The 22605-nt window shown below is 43.0% G+C and overlaps 1 pseudogene; it reads right to left on the bottom strand.

Moving 5' to 3' along the window:
* Positions 1 to 20771: 20771 nt before the first annotated feature.
* Positions 20772 to 22384, bottom strand: LOC101053746 (keratin, type I cytoskeletal 18 pseudogene; annotated as a pseudogene).
* Positions 22385 to 22605: the final 221 nt, after the last annotated feature.

The raw sequence follows: 22605 nt of genomic DNA, 5'->3' as shown, positions 1-22605 counted from the left end.
AGGCATAGTGGCTCACGCCTGTCATCTCAGCAATTTAAGAGGTTGAGGCAGGCAGGTCACCTGAGGTCAGGAGTTTAAGACAAGCCTAGCCAACATGGAGAAACCCCATCTCTACTAAAAAATACAAAAATTAGCTGGGCGCGGTGGCCCATGCCTGTAATCTCAGCTACTTAGGAGGCTGAGGCAGGAGAATCGCTTGAACCTAGCGGGCAAAAGTTGCAGTGAGCCGAGATTGCACCACTGCACTCCAGCCTGGCGACAGAGCTAAACTCCATCTAAAAAAAAAAAAAAAGTAATTTGAGAGCCAGAATGTCTGGGATCCAAACTCAATTCTACCACTAACTTGCCGTGTGGCCTCAAGCAAATTGTTTAATTTCTCTGTGCCTCAATTTCCTCATTTGTAAAATGGAAAGGGCAGGAAGGCCCTCACCATGATTCATTATTAATACGGCAAGGGTACAATAGCGCCCCCCCTTCCTCAACAATGGTACATGGTGTAATTTACACTCAAAAGCTCCCAGTGGATCAAGCTGAGACCACACCTGAAATCCTACCCCTATGTAGCACCCTCTTTCCTTACTCTGTTTCCCCTTCTCCCTTACCAGTTTTCCCTAAAAGCATTCTCTTAATAAATCTCATGTACACAAAATGCTATTGCAGGCTCAGTTTCTAAGCAACTCAAACTAAATCAGTACATGCAACCCTCATAGGGTTGTTGACAATACAAGTAGAACACTTAGAATACCATCTGAAACATAGTAATTGCTCAATAAGTCTGAGCAGAAAATGATCCCAAAAGAATGTGATATGATGATTAGTCCAAAAAGAATGTGATATGATGATTGTGGTGATGATGTTACAGAAACCCTATCTATGGTAGAGCATGGAAGGTGTTTGGAAGTCACCACTCTATTCTAACAAGTAAAAACTAGTTTTCGAAAAACCGAAAACTCTTCCTTGATCTGTCAGAGAAGTGAGGTCATGAGGCAAACTTTTGCCCACAAAATTGGAGAGATAGACAGACAGATAGACAGATAGATGATAGATAGATAGATAGATAGATAGACAGATAGATAGATGCAGAGAATCACAACATATCAGAGCATAAACTTCCACAGGAACCAGTTCTAGGGCAGGAAAACTCATGAATTGCTGGAGGCTCAGTGTGGACAAACTCCTGTCATCGGGGCGGGGAGGTCCCCACGTTTCTGTGAGTTATACCTCCAGAGCGTCTACCAAATTCTCAAAGAGAAGCCTGGAGAAAAATCCCTTCTGACTTTCAGTCAGAAAAGGGGGAAAAGAATCATTTTGAAATGCACCAGAGCATTTTGTTTTTCTTATCAAGGCCTGCCCTCAAGAGAAACTGCGGTTACTAGAGCCTAACCTATTGGATTTATTACAGCTGAAACAACCCAAAGGAAGGGAAATACCCAACTGCAGCACTCCCTAGCCATTCTGTCCAATCTCAGAAGGGAAAAAACTGAGAAGCACTTGTGAAGTTCACAGCCCAAGGGCACAGGCTCACTAAAAGCCCCAATCATAAGATTACAAATTGCTTCCCCTCCTCCCACACCTTAGCACCACATCACATAAGGTCTATTTACAAGAGTCCCCACTGGGGCACTGTCTAGTGGAGCTGTGAGAAGAGGGCCACCATCCTCCAAACGCCAGAACAGTAGATCCATTGGAAGCTTGCACTGTGCACCTGCAAAGCCACAGAAGTGCAGCTGCCAACAGCCTTGGGAGCCCACCGGCCACACCAGTGTGTCATGGATGTGGAACATGGAATCAAATGAGATTATTTTGAAGCTTTATGGCTTAATAACAGCTCTGCTGGGTTTCAGACTCACATGAGACCTGTAGCCCCTTTCTTTTGGCTAATTTTTCCCTTCTGTGATATGGTTTGGGTTTGTGACACCGCCCAAATCTCATGTCAAATTGTAATCCTCAATGTTGGATGTAGGGCATGGTGGGAGGTGCTTGGCTCATAGGGGTGGATATCCCCCCTTGGTGCTGTTCTTGTGATAGTGAGTAGGTTCTCATGAAATCTAGTCATTTAAAAGCATGTGGCACGTCCCTCCCAACTCTCTCAAAGGCTACAGAAATTTGCATAAGTAAAAAGGAGTCAACTACTAATATCCAAGACAATGGGGGAAAGTTCTTGAAAGCATTTCAGAGACCTTATTGGCAGCCCCTCCTGGAGGCCTAAGAAGGAAAGATGGTTTCATGGTCTAAGCCCAAGGCCCTGCTGCCCTGCACAGCCTCAAGATACTGCTCCCTGCCTCCCGGCTGCTCCAGCCCCAGCCATGGCTCAAAGGATCTCAGGTACAACTCAGGCTGCTGCAGGCTCTTTAGAGGGTGCAAGCCATAAACCTTGGCAGTTTTGACGTAGTGTTAAGCCTGTGGGTGTGTAAAGTACACGAGTTGAGGCTTGGGAGCCTCCACCTAGATATTAGAGGTTGTATGGAAAAGCCTGGATGTCCAGACAGAATCCTGCTGCAAGGATGGAGCCCTCATGGAGAACCTTTTCTAGGGCAGTCCAGAGGTGAAACGTGGGGTTGGAGCCCCCGAACAGACTTGCATGAAACCTGTATTCCTTTGTTTTGGCTAATATCTCTCTTTTGGAACAGGATTTTTCATTCAACGCCTATACCTCCACTGTATATTGAAAGTAGCTTTTTTTTTTTTACAGGCTCATAGGCAGAAGTGATGAGCCTTGTCTCAGATGATACTTTGGACCTTGGACTTTCAAGTTAATGTTGGAATAAATTAAGACTTTGGGGGACTGTTGGGAAGTCATGATAGCATTTTCCAATGTGAGAAGGACACAAGATTTGGGAGGGGCCGGGATGGAATAATATGGTTTGTATCTGTGTTCCTGTCCAAATCTCATATCAAATTGTAGTTCCCAGAGTTGGAGGTGGGGCCCGGTGGGAGGCAATTGGTTTATGGGGGTGAGTTTCTCCCTTGGTGCTGTTCTTATGATAGTGAGTGAGTTATTGTGAAATCTGGTCATTTAAAAGTGGGTAGCACCTTCTTCCCCTCTCTCTTGCTCCTGCTCTGGCCATGTGAGATGCTTAACTCCCCTTTTGCCTTCCATCAAAACTGAAAGTTTCCTGAGGCCTCCCTCTAGAAGCTGATGCCACCATGCTTCCTGTACAGCCTGAAGAACTGTAAGCCAATTAATCCTCTTTTCTTTCTAAATTACCCAGTTTCAGGTATTTATTTATAGGAATAGGAGAACAAACTAATACATTCAGTATATCATGTCAGCTTTCAACAACAACCACAATAACAAAAGTGAGAAGGCAAACTAAAAAACAAAAGCCAAGTTTGAAGAGATCAGAGCAAACATCAGAACCAGACTCAGATATGGCAGAGATGTTGGAATCATCAGAGTGGGAATTTAAAACTACTATGATTAATATGTTAAAGGCTGTAATGAGAAAATTAGATAGCATGCAAGAACAAATGGACAATGTAAACAGAGAGGAAATTCTGGGAAAGAACCAAAAATAAATGCTTAAGATCAAAAACACTTTACAAAAATTAAGAATCCCTTAGAAAAGCCTACTCAACAGACTGGATACAGATGAGGAAAAAATTTCTGAGCTAGAATGTATGTCAATAGAAACTTCCAAAACTAAAGAACAAGGAGAAAAAAGATTTAAAAAAAAAAAAACAGAATATCCAAAGAACAGTGGGATAACCACAAAACTCTTGGCTTTCCAAGAATCTCAGATAGATTTATCATATTTAAAAAGGACTTAAGTTTTCCTCCAGCTCAGACTCCAGATAAATGAAAATTTTCAGACACTGAGTTAGGCCACCAGCTGCCAATAGTATGGTATTAAAGGAGAAGTGAGTTCCCAGATTGGACCTCAGTGGTCTATCCTTGGAAAAAAGAAAGTAGAAAGGAAATAGAAGAAAATAGCATGGCCTCTAGACTTAAATTTTTGTGGGGTCAAGAACCTTGTTAAATCCCTAAAGTCTAGCAAGTGTATAATACAGAGCTATAAAACTAAAAAATTGTTGGGCAAAGCGCTCACATCTGTAATCCCAGCACTTTGGGAGGCTGAAGTGGGAGGATCACTTGGGCCCAGAAGTTTGAGACTAGCTTGAGCAACATGGTGAGATCCTATTTCTACAAAAGAGAAAAAAAATTTAATTAGCGGGGCACCACAGTGTATGCCTATGCTCCTAGCTATTAGGGAGGCCGAGGTGGGAGACTCACTTGAGTCAAGGAGTTGAGAGTGCAGTGAGCCATAATCATGCCACTTCACTCTAGCCAGGTGACAGAGCAAGACCCTGTCTCAAAAAAAAAAAAAAAAAAAAAAAACTATAAATAATTTTTTAATGTGATTGTTGTAAACATATGTCCATAAATTCTTTGATAATCCTCTCCTTAAGAGGTAGAGTTTAATTTCCCTCTGATTGAGTGTGGACTGAACTTACTGGGTCACATGTGTTAATTAGAATATGGAAGAAGTAATAGAATGTCACTTCCAAGATTAGGTTATTCAAAGACTGGGATTTCCACCTGCTGTTCTCATTCACTCCTTCTTTCTCCTGGATCCCTCACTATGAGAGAAGCCAGGTCATAAGCATTCCTATGAAAAGGGCCACAAAGCAAAGAGCTAAAGCCTCCTGCCAACAGCCATGAGAGGGCTGGGGGTGGATCCTGGAGCCCTTAAGACGATAACAGCCCAATAGCATAACTGCCAACTCATGAGAGACACCAACCCAGTGTCTTGGTTCCCAACCTACAAAAACTATGAGATAATGTTAATTTGTTATAAAATTTGGGGTAATCTGTTACAGAGCAATAAATAACTAATAATGTGGAAAGACAATAAAACTCCAGCTATTGGCTCGGCGTGGTGGCTCACGCCTGTAATCTCAGCACTTTGGGAGGCTGAAGCAGGCAGATCACAAGGTCAGGAGTTCGAGACCAGCCTGGACAATATGGTAAAACCCCATCTCTACTAAAAATATAGAAATTAGCCAGGCATGGTGGTGAGCACTTGTGGTCCCAGATACTCAAGAGACTGAGAGGCAGGAGAATCCCTTGAACCTGGGAGACGAGGTTGCAGTGAGCCAAGATCTTGCCACTCCACTGCAGCATTAGCAATAGAATGAGACTCCCTTCCAAAAAAAAAAAAAAGAAAGAAAATCCAGCTATCAGTGGTTTGATTGAAGAATAAGGGCAAAAATGCCAAGACTAGGAATAAGAGGGGTTACACTGAAAATGGAGTTATCTGTGAGAATAAAGGGCATTGGGAGAAGCCAACTGATGCTTCTCCAAAAGCCAACTGATGCTTCTCCAAATGTCAGCATGCCAATGTGGAAAAAGCAGAAAGAAATATGAACTACGGTAACTGGGGATGGGAGCAGGGCTGCGGGGGTCCCAAAGATGCTCACTGTTCCCCGATCGGATGTGTTTTCCCAGGTCCTTGGGCCTCACTCACCCAAGAATGGGAGAGGGCCATGGTGGCTGGTGAGCTCGTTCAAGTAAATACTGGACCCAAGGAGCTTTGCAGAAAAGTGATCCAGAGATGGAGTCCACAGAGGTAAAAAGAGAGAGAGAGAAGGCTCCCACGCTTTTGTGGGAAGGGATCCTAGAGAGGGAAATTCTTATAGGTAAGGGAGTAGGGGGAATTTAACCCCCGAAGTTACTCCCACCCCATTCAAGTTCTCATCCAGTGAGAGGAGCTTTACCAAACTTCTTCTGGAGTGATTGATCTTGGACTCCGATGCTGGATTGGCTGCCTGGCTCGCAATAGAGCCCCTCCTTTCAAAGCTTTTGGAAATCTTTTTAAACAAAGGAAGCTCACCTGAGCTGTCTACCTTCCCACGCTCGCTGGAGAAAGTTAGACAAAGAACTCTAGGCTCCCGGATGGGGAGAGATTAGAGCTATGGTGCTGGCAAGTTCTTGCCTTTGAAACCATGCCCCTTGTGGACCTGGGAAGAGAAGTTAAGATACTCCCTCACTATGACTAGCTCAGTGGAAACTGGATTCCTGAATTCATTGAGGCCTCTGGTACTGTAGGGTGCACTACCAGTAGAAACTCAGTAACATTAAACAAATGCAAAGTACTGTCATTAAGGAGAATGTGAACCTTGTGAACACTAATGATCACTGATTAGTTAACATTTATGTTAACTAATCTGTGCCCTTCTCTGTGCCTGGCACATTTTTTGGCACTGTATGTACGTGGTCCTATCTGATACATTCCTGTGACCTTGGGAGGCAGATGTTATTTTTTTTCCCTTAGGAAAAGAGAGCAAAGGCAAATAATCAGACCATTAAAAAAGATCAAAAATTAATCTTTACTCTTCTGCAGCTAAAACAAGGAATACCAGATAATACAAACTCTTTGTATTCAGAGTCACTTTCTCTGGTCACCTGAATATAAATAAATAAGGTGTTTGTATAAATTCAATCTTAACTGGATGAATTTCAAAAAACTTTCCATTATTATACCTTAGTAGATTCCCAAAAAATCTTCCACCACATTCAACTTTTCCCAGGCAGTTCTTGCAGCTTCTTCCCCAAAGTTTTAATCACTGTGTGATGACCCTGTTTGTCCTCCTGGCATTAAGAGGGGGGCAAAGTCTAGCAGGGCTAAGACTTGAGGGCTAGTCCCAGGTCTATCTAACCAGTCATGGGACCTCAAATAGGACCTTTCCCTTCTGAAACCTACTTCCTTATTTGTCAAACAGAGTTGATAATGCCATACATCAGAGCACTGATGTCAGAATAAATAATAGATGAAAAAGCGCTTGGGAAACTGGAAAGTGCAGTGCAAATTGGAAAGGTGAATTCCTTTTAGTGGCCATATTTTTCAAAGAAGGCCGCCTCTCAGCTGCTGTCATTTCCTCCGTCATTTTAGATCTTTTATTAATAGGACATGTTCTCTCCAGTAACTGCTCTCCCTTTCATTATAACAATAACGATATATCTGCTTTCACCTACCCGCCCACCTCCTTTCCTCTCCTGTTGTTCACATTATTATTTCTGCCTTCTAGGAGCCGGCTCTCCATTTCCTTTGACTCTCTCTCTGCCTTCCTCCATATGGGAGACATTTCTCCCCAGTAAATGCTTCAGGCCTGCCCTTGAAAAAATCACGGTGGAGTCGTTCTATTATGTCTTTTCAGAAAAAGAGCTACCTGCCTGGTGAGGGCTTGTGCCACATCTCTAAATGTCAGCTCTGAATTACCCGAGCCAGGGCAGTCCAGGACCCCCTGCAGACCGGGGATATTTACAATCTGACCAACACCTTCTCGCTCTCCTAAGGCATCAAATTCTCCAGTGTTTTAAATTCCAGGAGATCTTATCTCCTACCAGCTTAGCCTACATCCCTTTCCCACAGGGAGATGGTTGGTGACTAAGAACATGGGCTTCAGAATAGAATGGGCATCCCAAGCAAGTGACCTAAACTTTCTGGGCTCCAGTTGTCTCATGAGGATAATGTCTGCCTCCCAAGGTCACAGGAATGTGTCAGATAGGACCCCGTACATAGAGTGCCAAAAAATGTGCCAGGCACAGAGAAGGGCTCCGTAAATGTTAACTAATCACCGATCATTACTGTTCACAAGGTTTTAGTTCTTCTCTTACGCTATCCTGGCCTCCTACTGACACATTCCCTTCCTCTCTTTCAAAGTTCTCATTCCTTTTCTTCCTGCTGATCCTAAGAGGCCCATCAGGGCCCACCCCTCTGCAAAGCTATTCTTGCACACCAACCTACAATGAAGTCTTCCTCATTAGAACTCTCATAGGCCTTCTCTCAACCACTCATTTCGTTGTCATGTTCTTCCTAGTGCTGTTCATTATCTTTCTGCAAGTGATGCCATTTAGCCTGAGCAGGCTTTATTTGCCGATTTTGTGATTTGCTGTAAGTACTTTACCAAAAAGTACTTTACCTTTATCTAGGCCCAGTCATGTGGATGCTGAATTTTAAAACAATTTAAGGATAAACCAGTGAATAAAACTGAACAGATCAGTGTCGGCCATTTTTAGGGTCCAGCAGTGGGGCCAGGCTTTCCTTGCAGTTCCCTTTGCATTTTCTAGAGGTGGTCCAGCTAATAAGAGGATACAGTTCCAACACTGCTTTGTCAGTAAAATTCTCGGAAATAACAGAAGCGATACAGACTTGTGTTCTGGAATGGTAGTGAAAAGATTCTACAGTAATCAGATAAAAGTCATTAGATTCTAATTAAGGTCATCTGGCTAGAAATTGCAAAATGTACACCTGGACCTCTTGATCTTTAAAACAGATAAAACTTAGGCAAGCTTAGTAAAGTTGAAAAGGAGGGCCAGCAATAGACAGCAAGGAGGGGCAGTCAGGAGAGAGAGACCCACCACACCACGGGTGCCAGGGCCCGGCTTCCCAGGACACAGGAATGGATTCCAGCAGCCCCTCCAAACTGAGGATGCCCTCTGGAAGGAACATATTCATTTGCCTTTCTTCCCGATCCTATCCAAAGAGACTAAATCAGGGCTATTCTCAAGCCCAATATTAAAGGGGGCCTAGGATGATTTCAAGGCTCCCTACCCAAAGAAATCTCTCTCCACCAACTTGCTGATGCTTAAAAAAGCCTTTTCTTCTGCAAGTAGAGACAGATGTTTAAAAGGTAAATGCAGTTTACACATTGACTGAACAATCAACAAATGCAAACAGTGCTAAGCCATCGTTTCTGGGTTTTATCTGGGTAGGAGGGAATCAAAAAGCCCAGTGAAGGATGAGACTCCAAAGTGAGTCAACCAGCTGTGAACTTCAAAGCCAAAGAGAATTTGTGTTCCAGGATAGCTTTCTCCAGCTGTGCTGGTATGCTAAAAGGCAGCTCTGCTACTTAGGACACTTTGTGACTGTAGGAAGGTGTAGACCTGAAATGCAAGCAATTCTAAACCCTCCAAGAAGTAAAACATCTTAAGGATCAACAAGGTAGAAAAAGGTGACCACTAGCAAACCACGTGGGATTGCCCTGGAACTGTGCCACAGTGAAACTACAGTGGTTAGTAGTCAGAATAATTTATATGTATTTTTTAATTGCATTTTAGGTTCTGGGGTACACGTGCAGAACATCCAGGATTGTTGCATAGGTACATACATGGCAATGCGGTTTGCTGCCTTCCTCCCCATCACCTGTATCTGGCATTTCTCCTCATGTTATCCCTCCCCAACTCCCTACCCCCCACTGTCCCTCCTCTAGTCCCCTCCGACAGACCTCAGTGTGTGATGCTCCCCTCCCTGTGTCCATGTGTTCTCATTCAACACCAGCCTATGAGTAAGAACATGCAGTGTTTGATTTTCTGTTCCTGTGTCAGTTTGCTGAGAATGATGGTTTCCAGGTTCATCCATGTCCCTACAAAGGACAGGAACTCATCATTTAATTGTTAAAGTGATTTCCTCCACACATCTCAATTAGCATTGCAGGGAGTTGTTATGGACTGAACTGTGATCCCCATCCACCATCCATATGTTAAAGCCCTAACCCCCAGTGTGACTGTATTTGGAGATAAGGCTTTTAAGGAGGTAATTCAGATTAAATAAGGTCATAAGGTCTAAATCAACAGAACTTGTGTCCTTATTTAAAAAAAAAAAAAAGGACAGTCAGGCATGGTGGCTCATACCTGTAATCCCAACACTTTGAGAGGCCAAGGCAGGCAGATCACCTAAGAAAAGGAGTTCAAGACCAGCCTGGTCAACATGGTGAAACACCATCATTACTAAAAATACAAAAATTAGTCAGGCGTGGTGGCACATGCCTGTAGCCTCAGCTACTCAGGAGGCTGAGGCATGAGAATAGCTTTAGCCCAGGAGGCAGAGGTTGCAGTGAACCAAGATTGTACCACTGCACTCCAGCCTGGGTGACAGAGCTGGAGTCTCAGATAAACAGAGCTCTGTCTCAAAAAAAAAAAAAAAGAAAAAGAAAAAGAAAAAAAACGGAAGAGACACCATAACTACATGTACACAAAGGCAATGCGAGAACACAACGAGAAGGCAGCCATCTGCAAGCCAAGAAGAAAAACCTCACCAGAAACCAACTCATCTAGCACATTTATATTGAACTTTTAGCCTCTAGAACTATGAGAAAATAAATGTATATTGTTTAAGCTCCTTTGTCTGTGGTACTCTGTTATGGCAGCCTGGGCAGAAAAATACAGAGGTCTAATTTATAACTATACAATACACACACACACACACACACATGCACACACACACACACACACACACACACACACACACACAAACACACACAGAGGAATACTTACCAGTGGAGAAGGCAATAGAGAACTTGGGCTGGCCCCTGCAGAATTCTTTCAATGGACTCTAGGATAGGGGATGCAATGTCCGGGAATACTCTCTGATAAGGTTTGGCTGTGTCCCCACCCAAATCTCATCTTGAATTCCCACGTGTTGTGGGAGGGACCCAGTGAAAGGTAATTGAATCATGGGGACAGGTCTTTCCCAAGCTATTCTTGTGAGAGTAAGTCTCACAAGATCTGATGGTTATTATAAAGGGGCGTTTTCCTGCACAAGCTCTCTTTTTGCCTACCGCCATCCATGTAAGACATAACTTGCTGCTCCTTGACTTCCGCCATGATTATGAAGTCTCCCCAGCCATGTGGAACTGTAAGTCCAATAAACCTCTTTTTTTTTGTAAATCACCCACTCTCAGGTATGTCTTTATCAGCAGTGTAAAAATGGACTAATACGCTCTCACATTAGCAATTTTTATCCCATCCCAACATTATTGTAATAGAAAGAAGTTTTTTTCATAGGGTATTAGTACATACAACAAACGCTTATAAGGCATCTACTGTTGCAAACAGCAAGACAGGGAATACAAAGAAGACGGTATCTGCCTTCAAGGACCTCACAACAGACTCACCAAGATCCTGCACGGAGTCGCGCTCTGCCTACTCCTCCAGGCACTGCGTACTGTGCACCTGAACCATAAGTATTCCCTAATCCTACAGACCCCTAGCTCTCTGGATGGTTTGCTAGTCGACACCTTTTTCTACCTTGTCTAGCCTTAAGATGCTTTACTTCTTGGAGGGTTTAGAATTGTTTGCATTTCAAAAAGAACCCAAGGCTTTTCATGTGCAGTTTTTCTTGTTTTTGGAAAGCAGAGTGGTGACTGGGAAGAGCTCTGAACATGGAGTTAGGTCTGGATGAGTTCCAGGCTCCCACTTCAAGTTGATGACCTGTCTCACCTAAGTCTCCACCATAGGTAAATGAAGACAATAATATTTACCTGATAAAACGTTATGAAGATTTAAAGAAATGTGTATACTTAAGTGCAAAGCTATATAAAGAAAAGGCAGTAGTAATAATAACTAACACGTACAGACTGCTCTCTACATATCAGGAACTGTGGTTCTTAGAGATAGAGAAAAAAAGAAGCGTTTTTCCTTCTCTCACGGACTCAACAAAACACTCTGACACCGGGTGTGCAGGGATTTCTTCCCACACATCCAGCAATCAGTGTTCCAGCAGACACCAAATAGATGCCCTCTAATTCAATTCAACTCTGATGATCTCAACCTGGAGATAGCATCAGGCCCCACAGGTTAGGGCTCATCCCACAAGACTACCTCCCACTTCAGATGCCAATTGCAGGTCCCAGGTTGTGACCTGTGCTTCTGCCCAAAAGGCTGTAAATCAAGGTTCCCATGACTCCCTCCCAGGGTTTGATTAATTTGCTAGAGCAGCTCACAGAACTCAAAGAAACACCTTACTTACATTTACTTACTTATTATAAAGGATATTCAAAAGATACAGTGGACAGCTGGATGAAAGAGATTAATGGGGCAAGGTATTGAGGAGGGACGTAGAGCTTTCATGCCCTCTTAGGTGAGCCAGGCTTCAGGTATCTGCACATGTTCAGCTATCCAGAAGCTCCCCAAGCTCAGTCATTCTGAGTTTTAATGAAGGCTTCATTACATAGCATGATTGATTGAACCATTGACCAGTGAAGATCAGTCTAACCTTCAGCTTCTTTCCCCTATCCAAAGGTTGAGGGGTGGGGCTGAAAGTCCCAGTGCTCTAATTCCATGGTTGGTATCCCTAGCAACTAGCAACCCCACTCCTGAAGCTATCTAAGAGCCCCAGCAGCCAGTCATCTCATTAGCATACAAAAAGACACTTACCGCTTAAGGGATTTTAAGGGGTTTAGGAGCTGTGTGCCGAGAACAAGTGGCAGAGACTGAAAATATATTTCTTATTATATTGCAACATAATGGTGGTCAAGCTTCACAATAACCATGACAACTCTATGACATGGTACTATTATAATCCTCATTCTTACTAACAAAAAAGCAATGCTTTCAGAAGTTACACAACCTGGCCAAGGTCACAAGACTGAGAATTTGAAGCTTGGTAGTCTAACTCCTGATCTCCAGGCACCTATTAACTTATTATATTTCCCCCCTGGTTGCACAACCTTTTCATCAATTATCTTAGGTACTTTCAAGTACTTTGGATTTATTCCTGATCATCATAATGTAAAAAGTTGATACATACTTTACAGACGAGAGCCACGAAGACAAGAAAGAAATAAAATGGGTAGAAGCTTAAGTAACAGGCTAATCATCAGAAAGGCTTAAGAGAGACTACGCATTCGGGCTGTTGCCAAGTCCACACCTCTAAATGCACTCCACTACTCGTAAAGAACCCTAATGCATGAAGTTGGTTATTATTATCAAGTCTCTGGCATAAAGGAAATCTTTCTGATTTTTTGAACCTTAAAAATTATTCCTTGTATACCATCATACTAGACTACTTTTTTTTTTTTTTTTTTTTTTATCATTCAGACAGGTAAGCAGGAATGTCTTTTTTTTAATTGAAGAAAAACTTAGCTTTTCCCTGCAACTACATACAAAGCCTTTTAACTGTGTGATTACTCTGCCATCTAGCTTCCTAAGCCTATATAGCTAGCTGTTCATGAGACACTCCTGGGGCGTATTAGGGATAAGCACTGCTTTGGTTGAAAATGCCTTGGTTTAGATTACTTAAATGTTCAGTGATCACACACACACACGACAACAACACTAATCATCATGTCTCCTCCTGAACAGGAAACAGTCCTTGTTTGAAATGTCAGTCTACATACAATGTTGTAAGGAACCCCTGAGCCCGCTGAAACTTCTTGTTAAATAAAGGTCAACTGAACAGTGTCCTTTCTTTTCAAGTACCTGGAATGCAGATTTTGGACTTAAACTGTGTAAGGTTAACGTGAAAGGCCAAAAGATAAATCACTGAGAATTCATCCATATGTTGTTTGACTAAATCTTATCAATTTAGATGAAAAGAGAAAGCTTTTTCTAGTTGTCTGTGTATATCCCATGACAGCAGTTTCTTTAACCTTGCTACTTACCCTTAAGTTACTAAGAAGAGTGTTTATTATAGAAATATTGTTGGCTGGCTGCGGTGGCTCACGCCTGTATTCTCAGCACTTTGGTAGGCTGAGGCAGCCTGATCACGAGGTCAGGAGTTCGAGACCAGCCTGACCATCATGGTGAAACCCCATCTCTACTGAACATACAAAAAATATCCTGGTGTGGTGGCACAGGCCTGTAATCCCAGCCTACTCAGGAAGCTAAGGCAGGAGAATCGCTTGAACCTGGGAGGCAGAGATTGCAGTGAGCCGAGATTGTACCACTGCACTCCAGCATGGGCAACAAGACTCCATCTCAAAAAAAGAAAAAAAAAGAAAAGAAATATTATTGTTCCAGGGTTGAGTGCATGGCCCATGCCCATAATCCCAGCACTTTGGGAGGCTGAGGTGGGCAGATCACCTGAAAAGTTCAACACCAGCCTGGCTAACATGGTAAAACCCCGTCTCTACTAAAAATTATTATTATTGTTCCTAGGCAATGGTAACATATCCCTTAGGAAATGAAGATAAATCTCTTTTTTTGGTCTGGACCTGAGTTTGAGACCATATGAAATCACAGTCCTTAGAACTGGACATGGTGGCAGACACCTGTAGTCCAAGATACTCAGAAGGCTAAGATGGGAGGAACGTTTCAGCCCAGGAGTTTGAGACCAGCCTGGGCAACATAGTGAGAACCCTCCAGCTCAATTTTTTAAAAAACAAACACTGTCCTTGAGTGGAGTCATCAATATCAGGAAATAAATGTCCTCTCCCTCAGGGTAGAGGACCCTGTTGCCAGCAGAGTGTGAACCCATGGGTGGCAAAAAGAGACAAGGCTATTCTCATACCACATGGGACCTGAATCTTTTCCTATAAAATTGCTCCTTTGTTATTAAAGGATTTGTACTCACTTGCCGTGGAAGTCTGGTGTTCTACTGTGTTTTTCCAGACTGTCCCCACTACACAACTCACACACGTACACACACATATTTCTTTCTTTCTGTTAAGACACCTAATTTTAAGATGTTTTGAGTTTAAAACGAATAGGAAAAAAGTATGCTTCCTATTCCATCAGCAGTTTTCAATGAGCAATTATAATGCAAGAAACAATTACAAAGTGATCAGATATACAATGTGATTTGTCATAAAAAATTATAAAAGACTTAGAAATTACAGCCATACCACTCTAAACATGTCAATCTCATCTGATCTCAGAAGATAAGCAGGGTCAGTCCTGGTTAATCCTCAGATGGGAAGAATGAACCAAAAAGGTAGCTATGTGGTTTCTGTAAACAAAAAATAATATCCTAAGCCCCTCCACTGACTGACTGAACAGACCCCCTCTGAGCCAAGGGAGTCACAAAGAAACCTGAAAACCTGACTTCCCAGCCATGACCAGAAGGGAGGTTAGATATGCCTCTTTACACCCTCCTCCCTTTTAGAGTTTAGGCACAAGTGGCCAGCATTAACGTTAAAACTGATTAAAACACTGACAAAACAGACTATTTGTGGCAATAAGATACCAAATTCCAGACTGACTCTGGTATAGCATCACAGGACAGATAGCAGAGACTGAAGGAAATGAAAATATTTTACCCCCAAATACATTTATTTGACATATTTTGAAATGGCCCCGAAGAGCTGTCATTCACAGGGGAAATTTGCATCTTAGAGAATCTCCATGGTCAGGACTTTCCTGGATATGGGAGAGATGAAAGGGCTGACACCTTTTAAGATTCAAAAGAAGACATTGACTCTCTATTCTTTCTGAAGGTTGTTACCTGGAGGCTTCGTCTACACAGCAAGAACCTTGGTGTCTTCTGCTGAGTCATGGAAAGAAAAAAAACAACCTAGTCTCCTAAACCCCCTATATCTTAACTCAGGTATTTATTTCTATAGTCTTTAGACAAAGCTTAACTCTTCAACCAGTTGCCAATTAGAAAATCTTTGAATCCAACTACAGTATGACCTATAAATTCCCCCCTCTTCAAGATATCCCACCTCTGTATCCTGAACCAATATACACATTGCATGTGTTGATTTATAATTTCAGCTACAATTCTTTTCTCCCTCAAATATACAAAACCAACCTGTAACCCAACCATTCTGGGCATACTTTCTCAGAACCTCTTAAGACTGTTCCCTGGGCCATGGTCACTCAAAACTGAGCTCACAATAAACCTCTTTAAATATTTTCCAGAGCTTTGTGGGGTTTTTTTTGTTTGTTTGTTTTTAAATCAACATTTCAATGGGAAAAAAATGTATTGTTTTTAGCACTCTTTCCTGGCTTATCTGATTATATTGATACAGGAGCTAGAAAGAAATTACTTAGGCAGATAGTGAGGGTAAGACAGTCCTCAGCAAGACTTCTCTTTTAGTAAAAAGCAGCCCCAAAATCATTTCTTTTCAGACAAAGAGCAGCCTGAAAATCAAGCTGCAGACATAGATAAGCAAGCTGGAAGATTGCATAGGTAAGTGCTGGCAGCTGTACCAACAGAAAAGGGATACGTGGAACTCAGGTATGTTCAACATGGACGCTCCATCTTCCCCTTTCTTTATCACCATGTAGGCAGGCAGTAAAGAAGCAGGCAACATGGTGCTGGCCAGGTAGAGAACCTATCTGCATAATAAAAGATTAGGGTAGTAAAAGATTAGGGTGCCATGTAAATAGCACACCGGTCCAGCCAATCCTTTGCGCCCTATGTAAATTAGACACCAATTCCTCAAACTCATCTATAAAACCAACCACCTCTTGCTGTGAACTAGGAGATCTGCTCAGAACTGCCTCCCACTGCATGAGAGAGATTTTCTCTTTTGCCCATTAAATTTCCACTCTTAAACTCACTCCTTGTGTGTCTGCATCCTTGATATCCTTGGTGTGAGATAATGAACCTCAGGTATTACCCCAGATGAATGATGCCACTTCACTACTAGGTTTTATTATCTTTGGGCTACTCATAACTCTGTAAATAACTGATAGCAAAGCAAAAATTACTGTCTACAGACACACAAGTAGATTCTGACTGCTTGGAGGAAACACTGATTTCCCTCCACCCATAGTGTTAAAGAAAAAATTATGGCCAGCACAGTGGCTCACACCTGTAATCCCAGCACTTTGGGAGGCTGAGGTGGGCAGATCACCTGAGGTCAGGTGTTCAAGACCAACCTGGTCAACATGGCAGACCCCATGTCTACTAAAAATACAAAAATTAGCTGGGCATGGTGGTGGGCTGCTGCTTGAGAGGCTGAGGTAGGAGAATTGCTTGAACCCGGGAGGCAAAGGTTGCAGTGAGTCAAGATCACACCACTGCACTCCAGCCTGGGAGACAGAGCAAGACTCCATCTCAAAAAAAGAAAAAAGTATTCAATGATACTTGTTAAAGCATGGTAAGCCACAGTTTATTCAAAACCACTGAGGTAAGTATAGGGACCACTACAACAGAATTTTGTAATGAGGAAGAGAGATTATGCTCAACTCCAAATACAGCATGGGCAAGTGAAAATTTACAGCCAAGAATCAGGTGGAGGTCAGTGGATGAAAAATTACTAAGAGGTAACATCAAGGGTAAAGGAGATTCTGCATCAACCCACCTAACAGGAGTCTTGCTGAAGACAGGCCAGGGTGATCAGACATCACCTGGGGGTTGATGGAGGATCAAACGTCAAAGAGGATCGAACACTGAGAGTAGGGGGTTTTTGTTAAAATGTCTTACCAGATTCCTTGCTAAAATCGGATTTTACAAGTGTGCAGACAGACCTACGAGAAGTTTCAAGAGCCTGACTAAAGTTTGGTGAAGCAAAGAATTTTTGTCAGTAGAAAAAGCCAGTTTTACATTCATTCATACATTTATTTCATGGCCTTTTTTTGTTTTTGCTCTTTGAAGTCCCTCTTTGAAATAATTGTAACACCTTTCTGGTTCCCTCATTAAATAATGAGTTATATCTGCAGGAAATTCACAAATTTACCATTTTTAGAAATTATCCTCTAAGAGACCTTATTTTCTTACCAGCCAGTTTAAGAGAGGAGTGGAAATCAGGTAGCAAAAGAATAAAAGTCTATATATTCCACTGGGTTTCTCTAAAGTCTCCAGACTCAGTTTAAAAGATAAGGGGCAGCCAGCCGCAGTAGCTCATACCTATAATTTCAACATGTTGGGAGGCCAAGGAAGAAGGATCTCTTGGCCCAGGAGTTTGAGACCAGCCCTGGCAACATCCCTACAAAACACCGTCTTTACAAAAAATAAAAAAATTAGTCAGGTGTAGTGATGCACACCTGTAGTCCCAACTACTTGAGTGGCTGAGGTAGGAGGATCACATGAGTCTGGAAGGCTGAGGTTGCAGTGAGCCATGATCTTGCCACCGCACTCCACCCTAGACAACGGAGTAAGACCTTGTCTCAATAAACAAACAGGCCAGGCACGGTGGTTAACGCCTATAATCCCAGCACTTTGGGACGCTGAGGCAGGTGGATCACCTGAGGTCAGGAGTTCAAGACCAGCCTAGCCAACATGGAAAAACCCCATCTCCACTAAAAAGTACAAAAGCTAGCTGGGTGTGGTGGTGCATGCCTATAATCCCAGATACAGGGGCTGAGGCAGGAGAATCCCTTGAACCCAGGAAGCAGAGGCTGCGGTGAGCAGAGATCACGCCATGGCACTCCGGCCTGGGAGACAGAGCAAGACTCCATCTCAAGGTAAAATTAAATAAATAAATAAATAAGCACACAGACAAACAAACAAATAAATAAAAGAAGAGGCAACACAGCAATCCAGCCAAGCTTTCAGCCTCAGGTCTGAGCCTCATAGCCTGAGTGTCATTGAAGTGTCACATGTAGGCTCAAGGATCCCTTTGATCTCCCAGTTCCCTAATTAAACCAGCTTGGCTGAATCGTGGCTTTTCCCAGAAGAGTCAGGAACCTCAGATATCATACTATAGACAACGTGCTAAGCACAATGATTATTTCCCTTTACCGTAAATAAGAATATTCCAAAAGCATACTCCATATTTAACAAAGATATGGCCATGACCATTCTTACAACAATACAGTAACCAGTTTCTCAAAAACTAAAACGAAATTGAAGAAAAAAAATACTCAATTTATACAACATCCCTTTGTGCTTTGTTCCAGTGTAATTAAGACCTTGAACTTTGAAGTCAGACAGCCTGAATTCAAATCCCAATTCTACCTTTCTCTGTAGCATTGTAGAAGTAATTGACCTAACTTCCCTGGATCCCAAATTTCCTTACGTGTAAAATGAAACTAATGATAATTCCTTTGCAGAGCTTTTGTGAAAATTTTAAAGTATTTGGCAGGAACAGATGCATAGTAAACCCTCAACAAATGGTAGTTATTACTGTTATTATATTCTACACTTCTTTTATATAAAACATATAAATATACTGTCTTACAATAGGATAGGAATTGAGGCTGAAGGCTTTGTGATCAGAGACCTTTAATTACATTTTGAGGCCCACCCCTCCCCTGCCCCATTCCTAAGGTCTAGCCTCTAGCGCCACTTTTATAAGGGCACTGCAATAATTTGAATGTATTCCCTAATTTTAAGGGTTGGAAAGTTAATCCCCAATGTAACAAGTATTGGGAGGTGGGGCCCAATAAGAGGTGGTTAGGTCATGAGGGCTCTGTACTCGGAAATGGATTAATGTCATTATCCAGGGAGTGGGTTTGTTACAAAAGCAAGTTTAGCTCTCTCTTGCATTCTTGCTCACATCCTCTCTTGTCCTTCCTCCATGGGTGATGCAGTGCAAAGGCCTATGCTATATATTGGTGCCATGGTCTTGGACTTCCCAGCCTCGAGGACTGTGAGCCCAGTAAACTTGTATTTATCATAAATTACCCAGTCTGTGGCATTCTGTTATAGCAACACAAAACAGACTATCATAGGCGCTAATCCTGTGGCCTCATCACCTCTCAAATGCCCCACATCTTAACACTGTGTCACAGTATATCACACTGTATCATACTAGGGATTAGGTTTCAACATCTGAAAGGGGGAGGGAGGGGCCAGGAACAAATATTCAGACCATAGCAACAATAAAACTTCCAGAAGAAGCCAGGCGCGGTGGCTCAAGCCTGTAATCCCAGCACTTTGGGAGGCCGAGGCGGGTGGATCACGAGGTCAAGAAATCGAGATCATCCTGGTCAACATAGTGAAACCCCATCTCTACTAAAAATACAAAAAATTAGCTGGGCATGGTGGTGTGTGCCTGTAATCCCAGCTACTCAGGAGGCTGAGGCGGGAGAATTGCCTGAACCCAGGAGGCAGAGGTTGCAGTGAGCCGAGATCGCGCCATTGCACTCCAGCCTGGGTAACAAGAGCGAAACTCAGTCTCAAAAAAAAAAAAAAAAAACTTCCAGAAGATAATACAGAAAACCATTATTCTCATGATCTTCAATTAGGGACATATTTTTGAAATAAGTTTTTATTAAAAATACCATAAATATTAGGCCGGGCGCGGTGGCTCAAGCCTGTAATCCCAGCACTTTGGGAGGCCGAGGCGGGTGGATCACGAGGTCAAGAGATCGAGACCATCCTGGTCAACATGGTGAAACCCCATCTCTACTAAAAATACAAAACATTAGCTGGGCATGGTGGCACGTGCCTGTGATCCCAGCTACTCAGGAGGCTGAGGCAGGAGAATTGCCTGAACCCAGGAGGCGGAGGTTGCGGTGAGCCGAGATCGTGCCATTGCACTCCAGCCTGGGTAACAAGAGCGAAACTCGGTCTCAAAGAAAAAAAAAAAAAAATACCATAAATATTGATAAATCATACTACATTAAAATAAGCAGTAACAGGAGGGCTTAGCAGGTGATTACATATAAGCTTATTATGCAAAAATTTTATTTCTTTTCTATATCCAGCAACAAACAACTGGGAAATGTAATTTGAAGAAATACACCAATTAAAATAGAATTAGAAAAAAAATCAAGTACTTAAGATTCATTCTAATGAAAGATGTACAAGAACACTACAGGGAAAAATTAAACCTTATTAAGAGACATGAAAAAAGATCCAAATTGGATGTATACTATATTTGCTGATAAGAAGACTATCATAAAAATATTAATTTTCCCAAAACTGATCCACAGATTCAATGAAATTCTCAACAAAATCCCAATAGGATTTTTTGTTGAATTTAACTACTTGATTTTTAAACGTATATGGAAAAGTAAAGATTTTAGAATAGCCAGAATATTTCTGAATAAGAAAAGGCAAGGGGAGACTTGCCCTACCAAATGTGAGGACTTATTATGAAACTATAGCAATTATAACAGTATGATCAAAAATAGGCCAATTGACTGCTGAAATAGAAAACAGAGCTCAGAAACAGACCCAAACATGTTTGAAACTTTGGTACACGAGGGGAGAGGTTTCGTATCAGATTTCTTAAAGTCTAATTTTCTAAAGGATTAAAAGCATTTCTTTTTTTCTTTTCCTTTTTTTTACATCAAATGACCTCTGAACTTTTTACTGGCCTCCTGCTCCCCAAAGAGTCCCCGCTTCTGCTGGCTTAATGTCTCAGAACTTTGGTGTCATTGGTCTCAGACACCACTTTGCCATCCCCTGTCCAGCGAGTGGTGGTCTTTGGATGGTTTGCATGGAGTTGCTGCTGTCCAGGGCATCACCAAGATTGAAGTCCTCGCTATCGTCCAGCAGGCGACGATAGGTGGCCATCTCAGCCTCCAGTTTGACCTTGATGTTCAGCAGGGCCTGGTACTCCTGGGCCTGGCACTGTACCTTTGCCTGGGTCTGTGCCAGCTCTGACTCCAGGTGTAGCAGGATCCCATTGAGCTGCTCCATCTGCAGGGCGTAGCGGGCCTACACCTCCCTCAGGCTGTTCCCCAAGCTGGTCTTCGGATTTCTCGTCGAGTCCAGGTCAGTCTCTGAGGACTGGACTGTACCTCTCAGCTCTGTGAGCCTCATCTCAGAAACTCCAACCTCAGCGGGCTACGAGGTGACCACCGCAGTGCGCTCCTCAGTCTGCTGAGACTTGTACTTGCCCAGCTCCTCTTGGTTCTTCCAAGCCAGGTCGTCATACTGGACCCAGATGTCTGCCATGATCTTGGCAAGGCCCTGAGATTTGGGGGCATCTACCTCCATGGTCAACCCAGAGCTGGCAATCTAGGCTTGCAGGCATTTTAATTCCTCTTCATGGTTCTTCTTCATGAAGAGCAGCTCTTCCTTGAGAGCCTCGATCTCTGTCTCCAGCTGCAGCCAAGTGACATTAGTATCATCAACGACCTTGCAGAGCCCATGGATGTCGCTCTTCACAGACTGCAGCATGGCCAGTTCTGTCTCATACTTGACACTAAGGTCATCAGCAGCAAGACGGGCATTGGCATTGTCCATCTGCAGGACGATGAGGGCATTGGGTCCACAGCATTTGCGAAGATCTGAGCCCTCAAGTCCTCAATGGTCTTGAAGTAATGGCTCCCATGTCTTACCTGGGGTCCCTTCTTCTCCAGGTGCTCCCGGCTTTTGCTCTCCAGCTTCCAGCTCTCGGTCTACAGGCTCCTCACTCTGTCCAGGTAAGAGGCCAGAGGGTCCTTCAGGCTTTGCACGGTCTCCTTCTCATTCTGGATGCCTCCCATTCCTGCCAGACCTCCGGCCACCCCAGCAGCCAGGCCCCCGGACCTCATGCCACCTGGGAAGCTGGTGGAGCAGGACACGGATATGCAGGAACCAGAGCCCCCGGCGCCTGCACAGACTCTGGCCGCACTGCTAGCAGGCCAGACACCGTAGCTGGGCGCCTGGAGGCAGCCCAGGGATTGGTAGTTTGTGGAGAAGGCAAACCGAGTGTAGAAGCTCATGCTGCCCAGGAAGGAGAGTGAGAGGACAGGACTCAGGCTTTGCCGATCAAAAACATTTCTTTTATGTAAAAGATTTCACTCAAGTCATTGATTAATGAGGAAATCAATCAGATGCTCAAATTAGGCCAAAGAACATTTAATGAATTAGATGTGTATATAGGCAATGAAAAAAAAAAGAAACTTTAGCTAGTTTTGGGTTTATGGAAACCTAGTTCCTATTTCTCTAAGATTATTTGTTCTATTGGATAGAAATTATTTACATGTCTAGTAGAAAAAATCATCTTTAACTTAATCTCTGCTCCTGCAGAGTTGTAAATTGCTCACCCATTACAGAGTCAAGCCCAGAACCTCACTGGAAGGATAACCAATATTCCCTTTCTGCGATTTCCACA

Source organism: Saimiri boliviensis, chromosome 2, assembly GCF_048565385.1.
Source record: "Saimiri boliviensis isolate mSaiBol1 chromosome 2, mSaiBol1.pri, whole genome shotgun sequence".
NCBI lineage: Eukaryota > Metazoa > Chordata > Mammalia > Primates > Cebidae > Saimiri > Saimiri boliviensis.
This window is presented reverse-complemented; position numbering and strand designations above follow the sequence as displayed.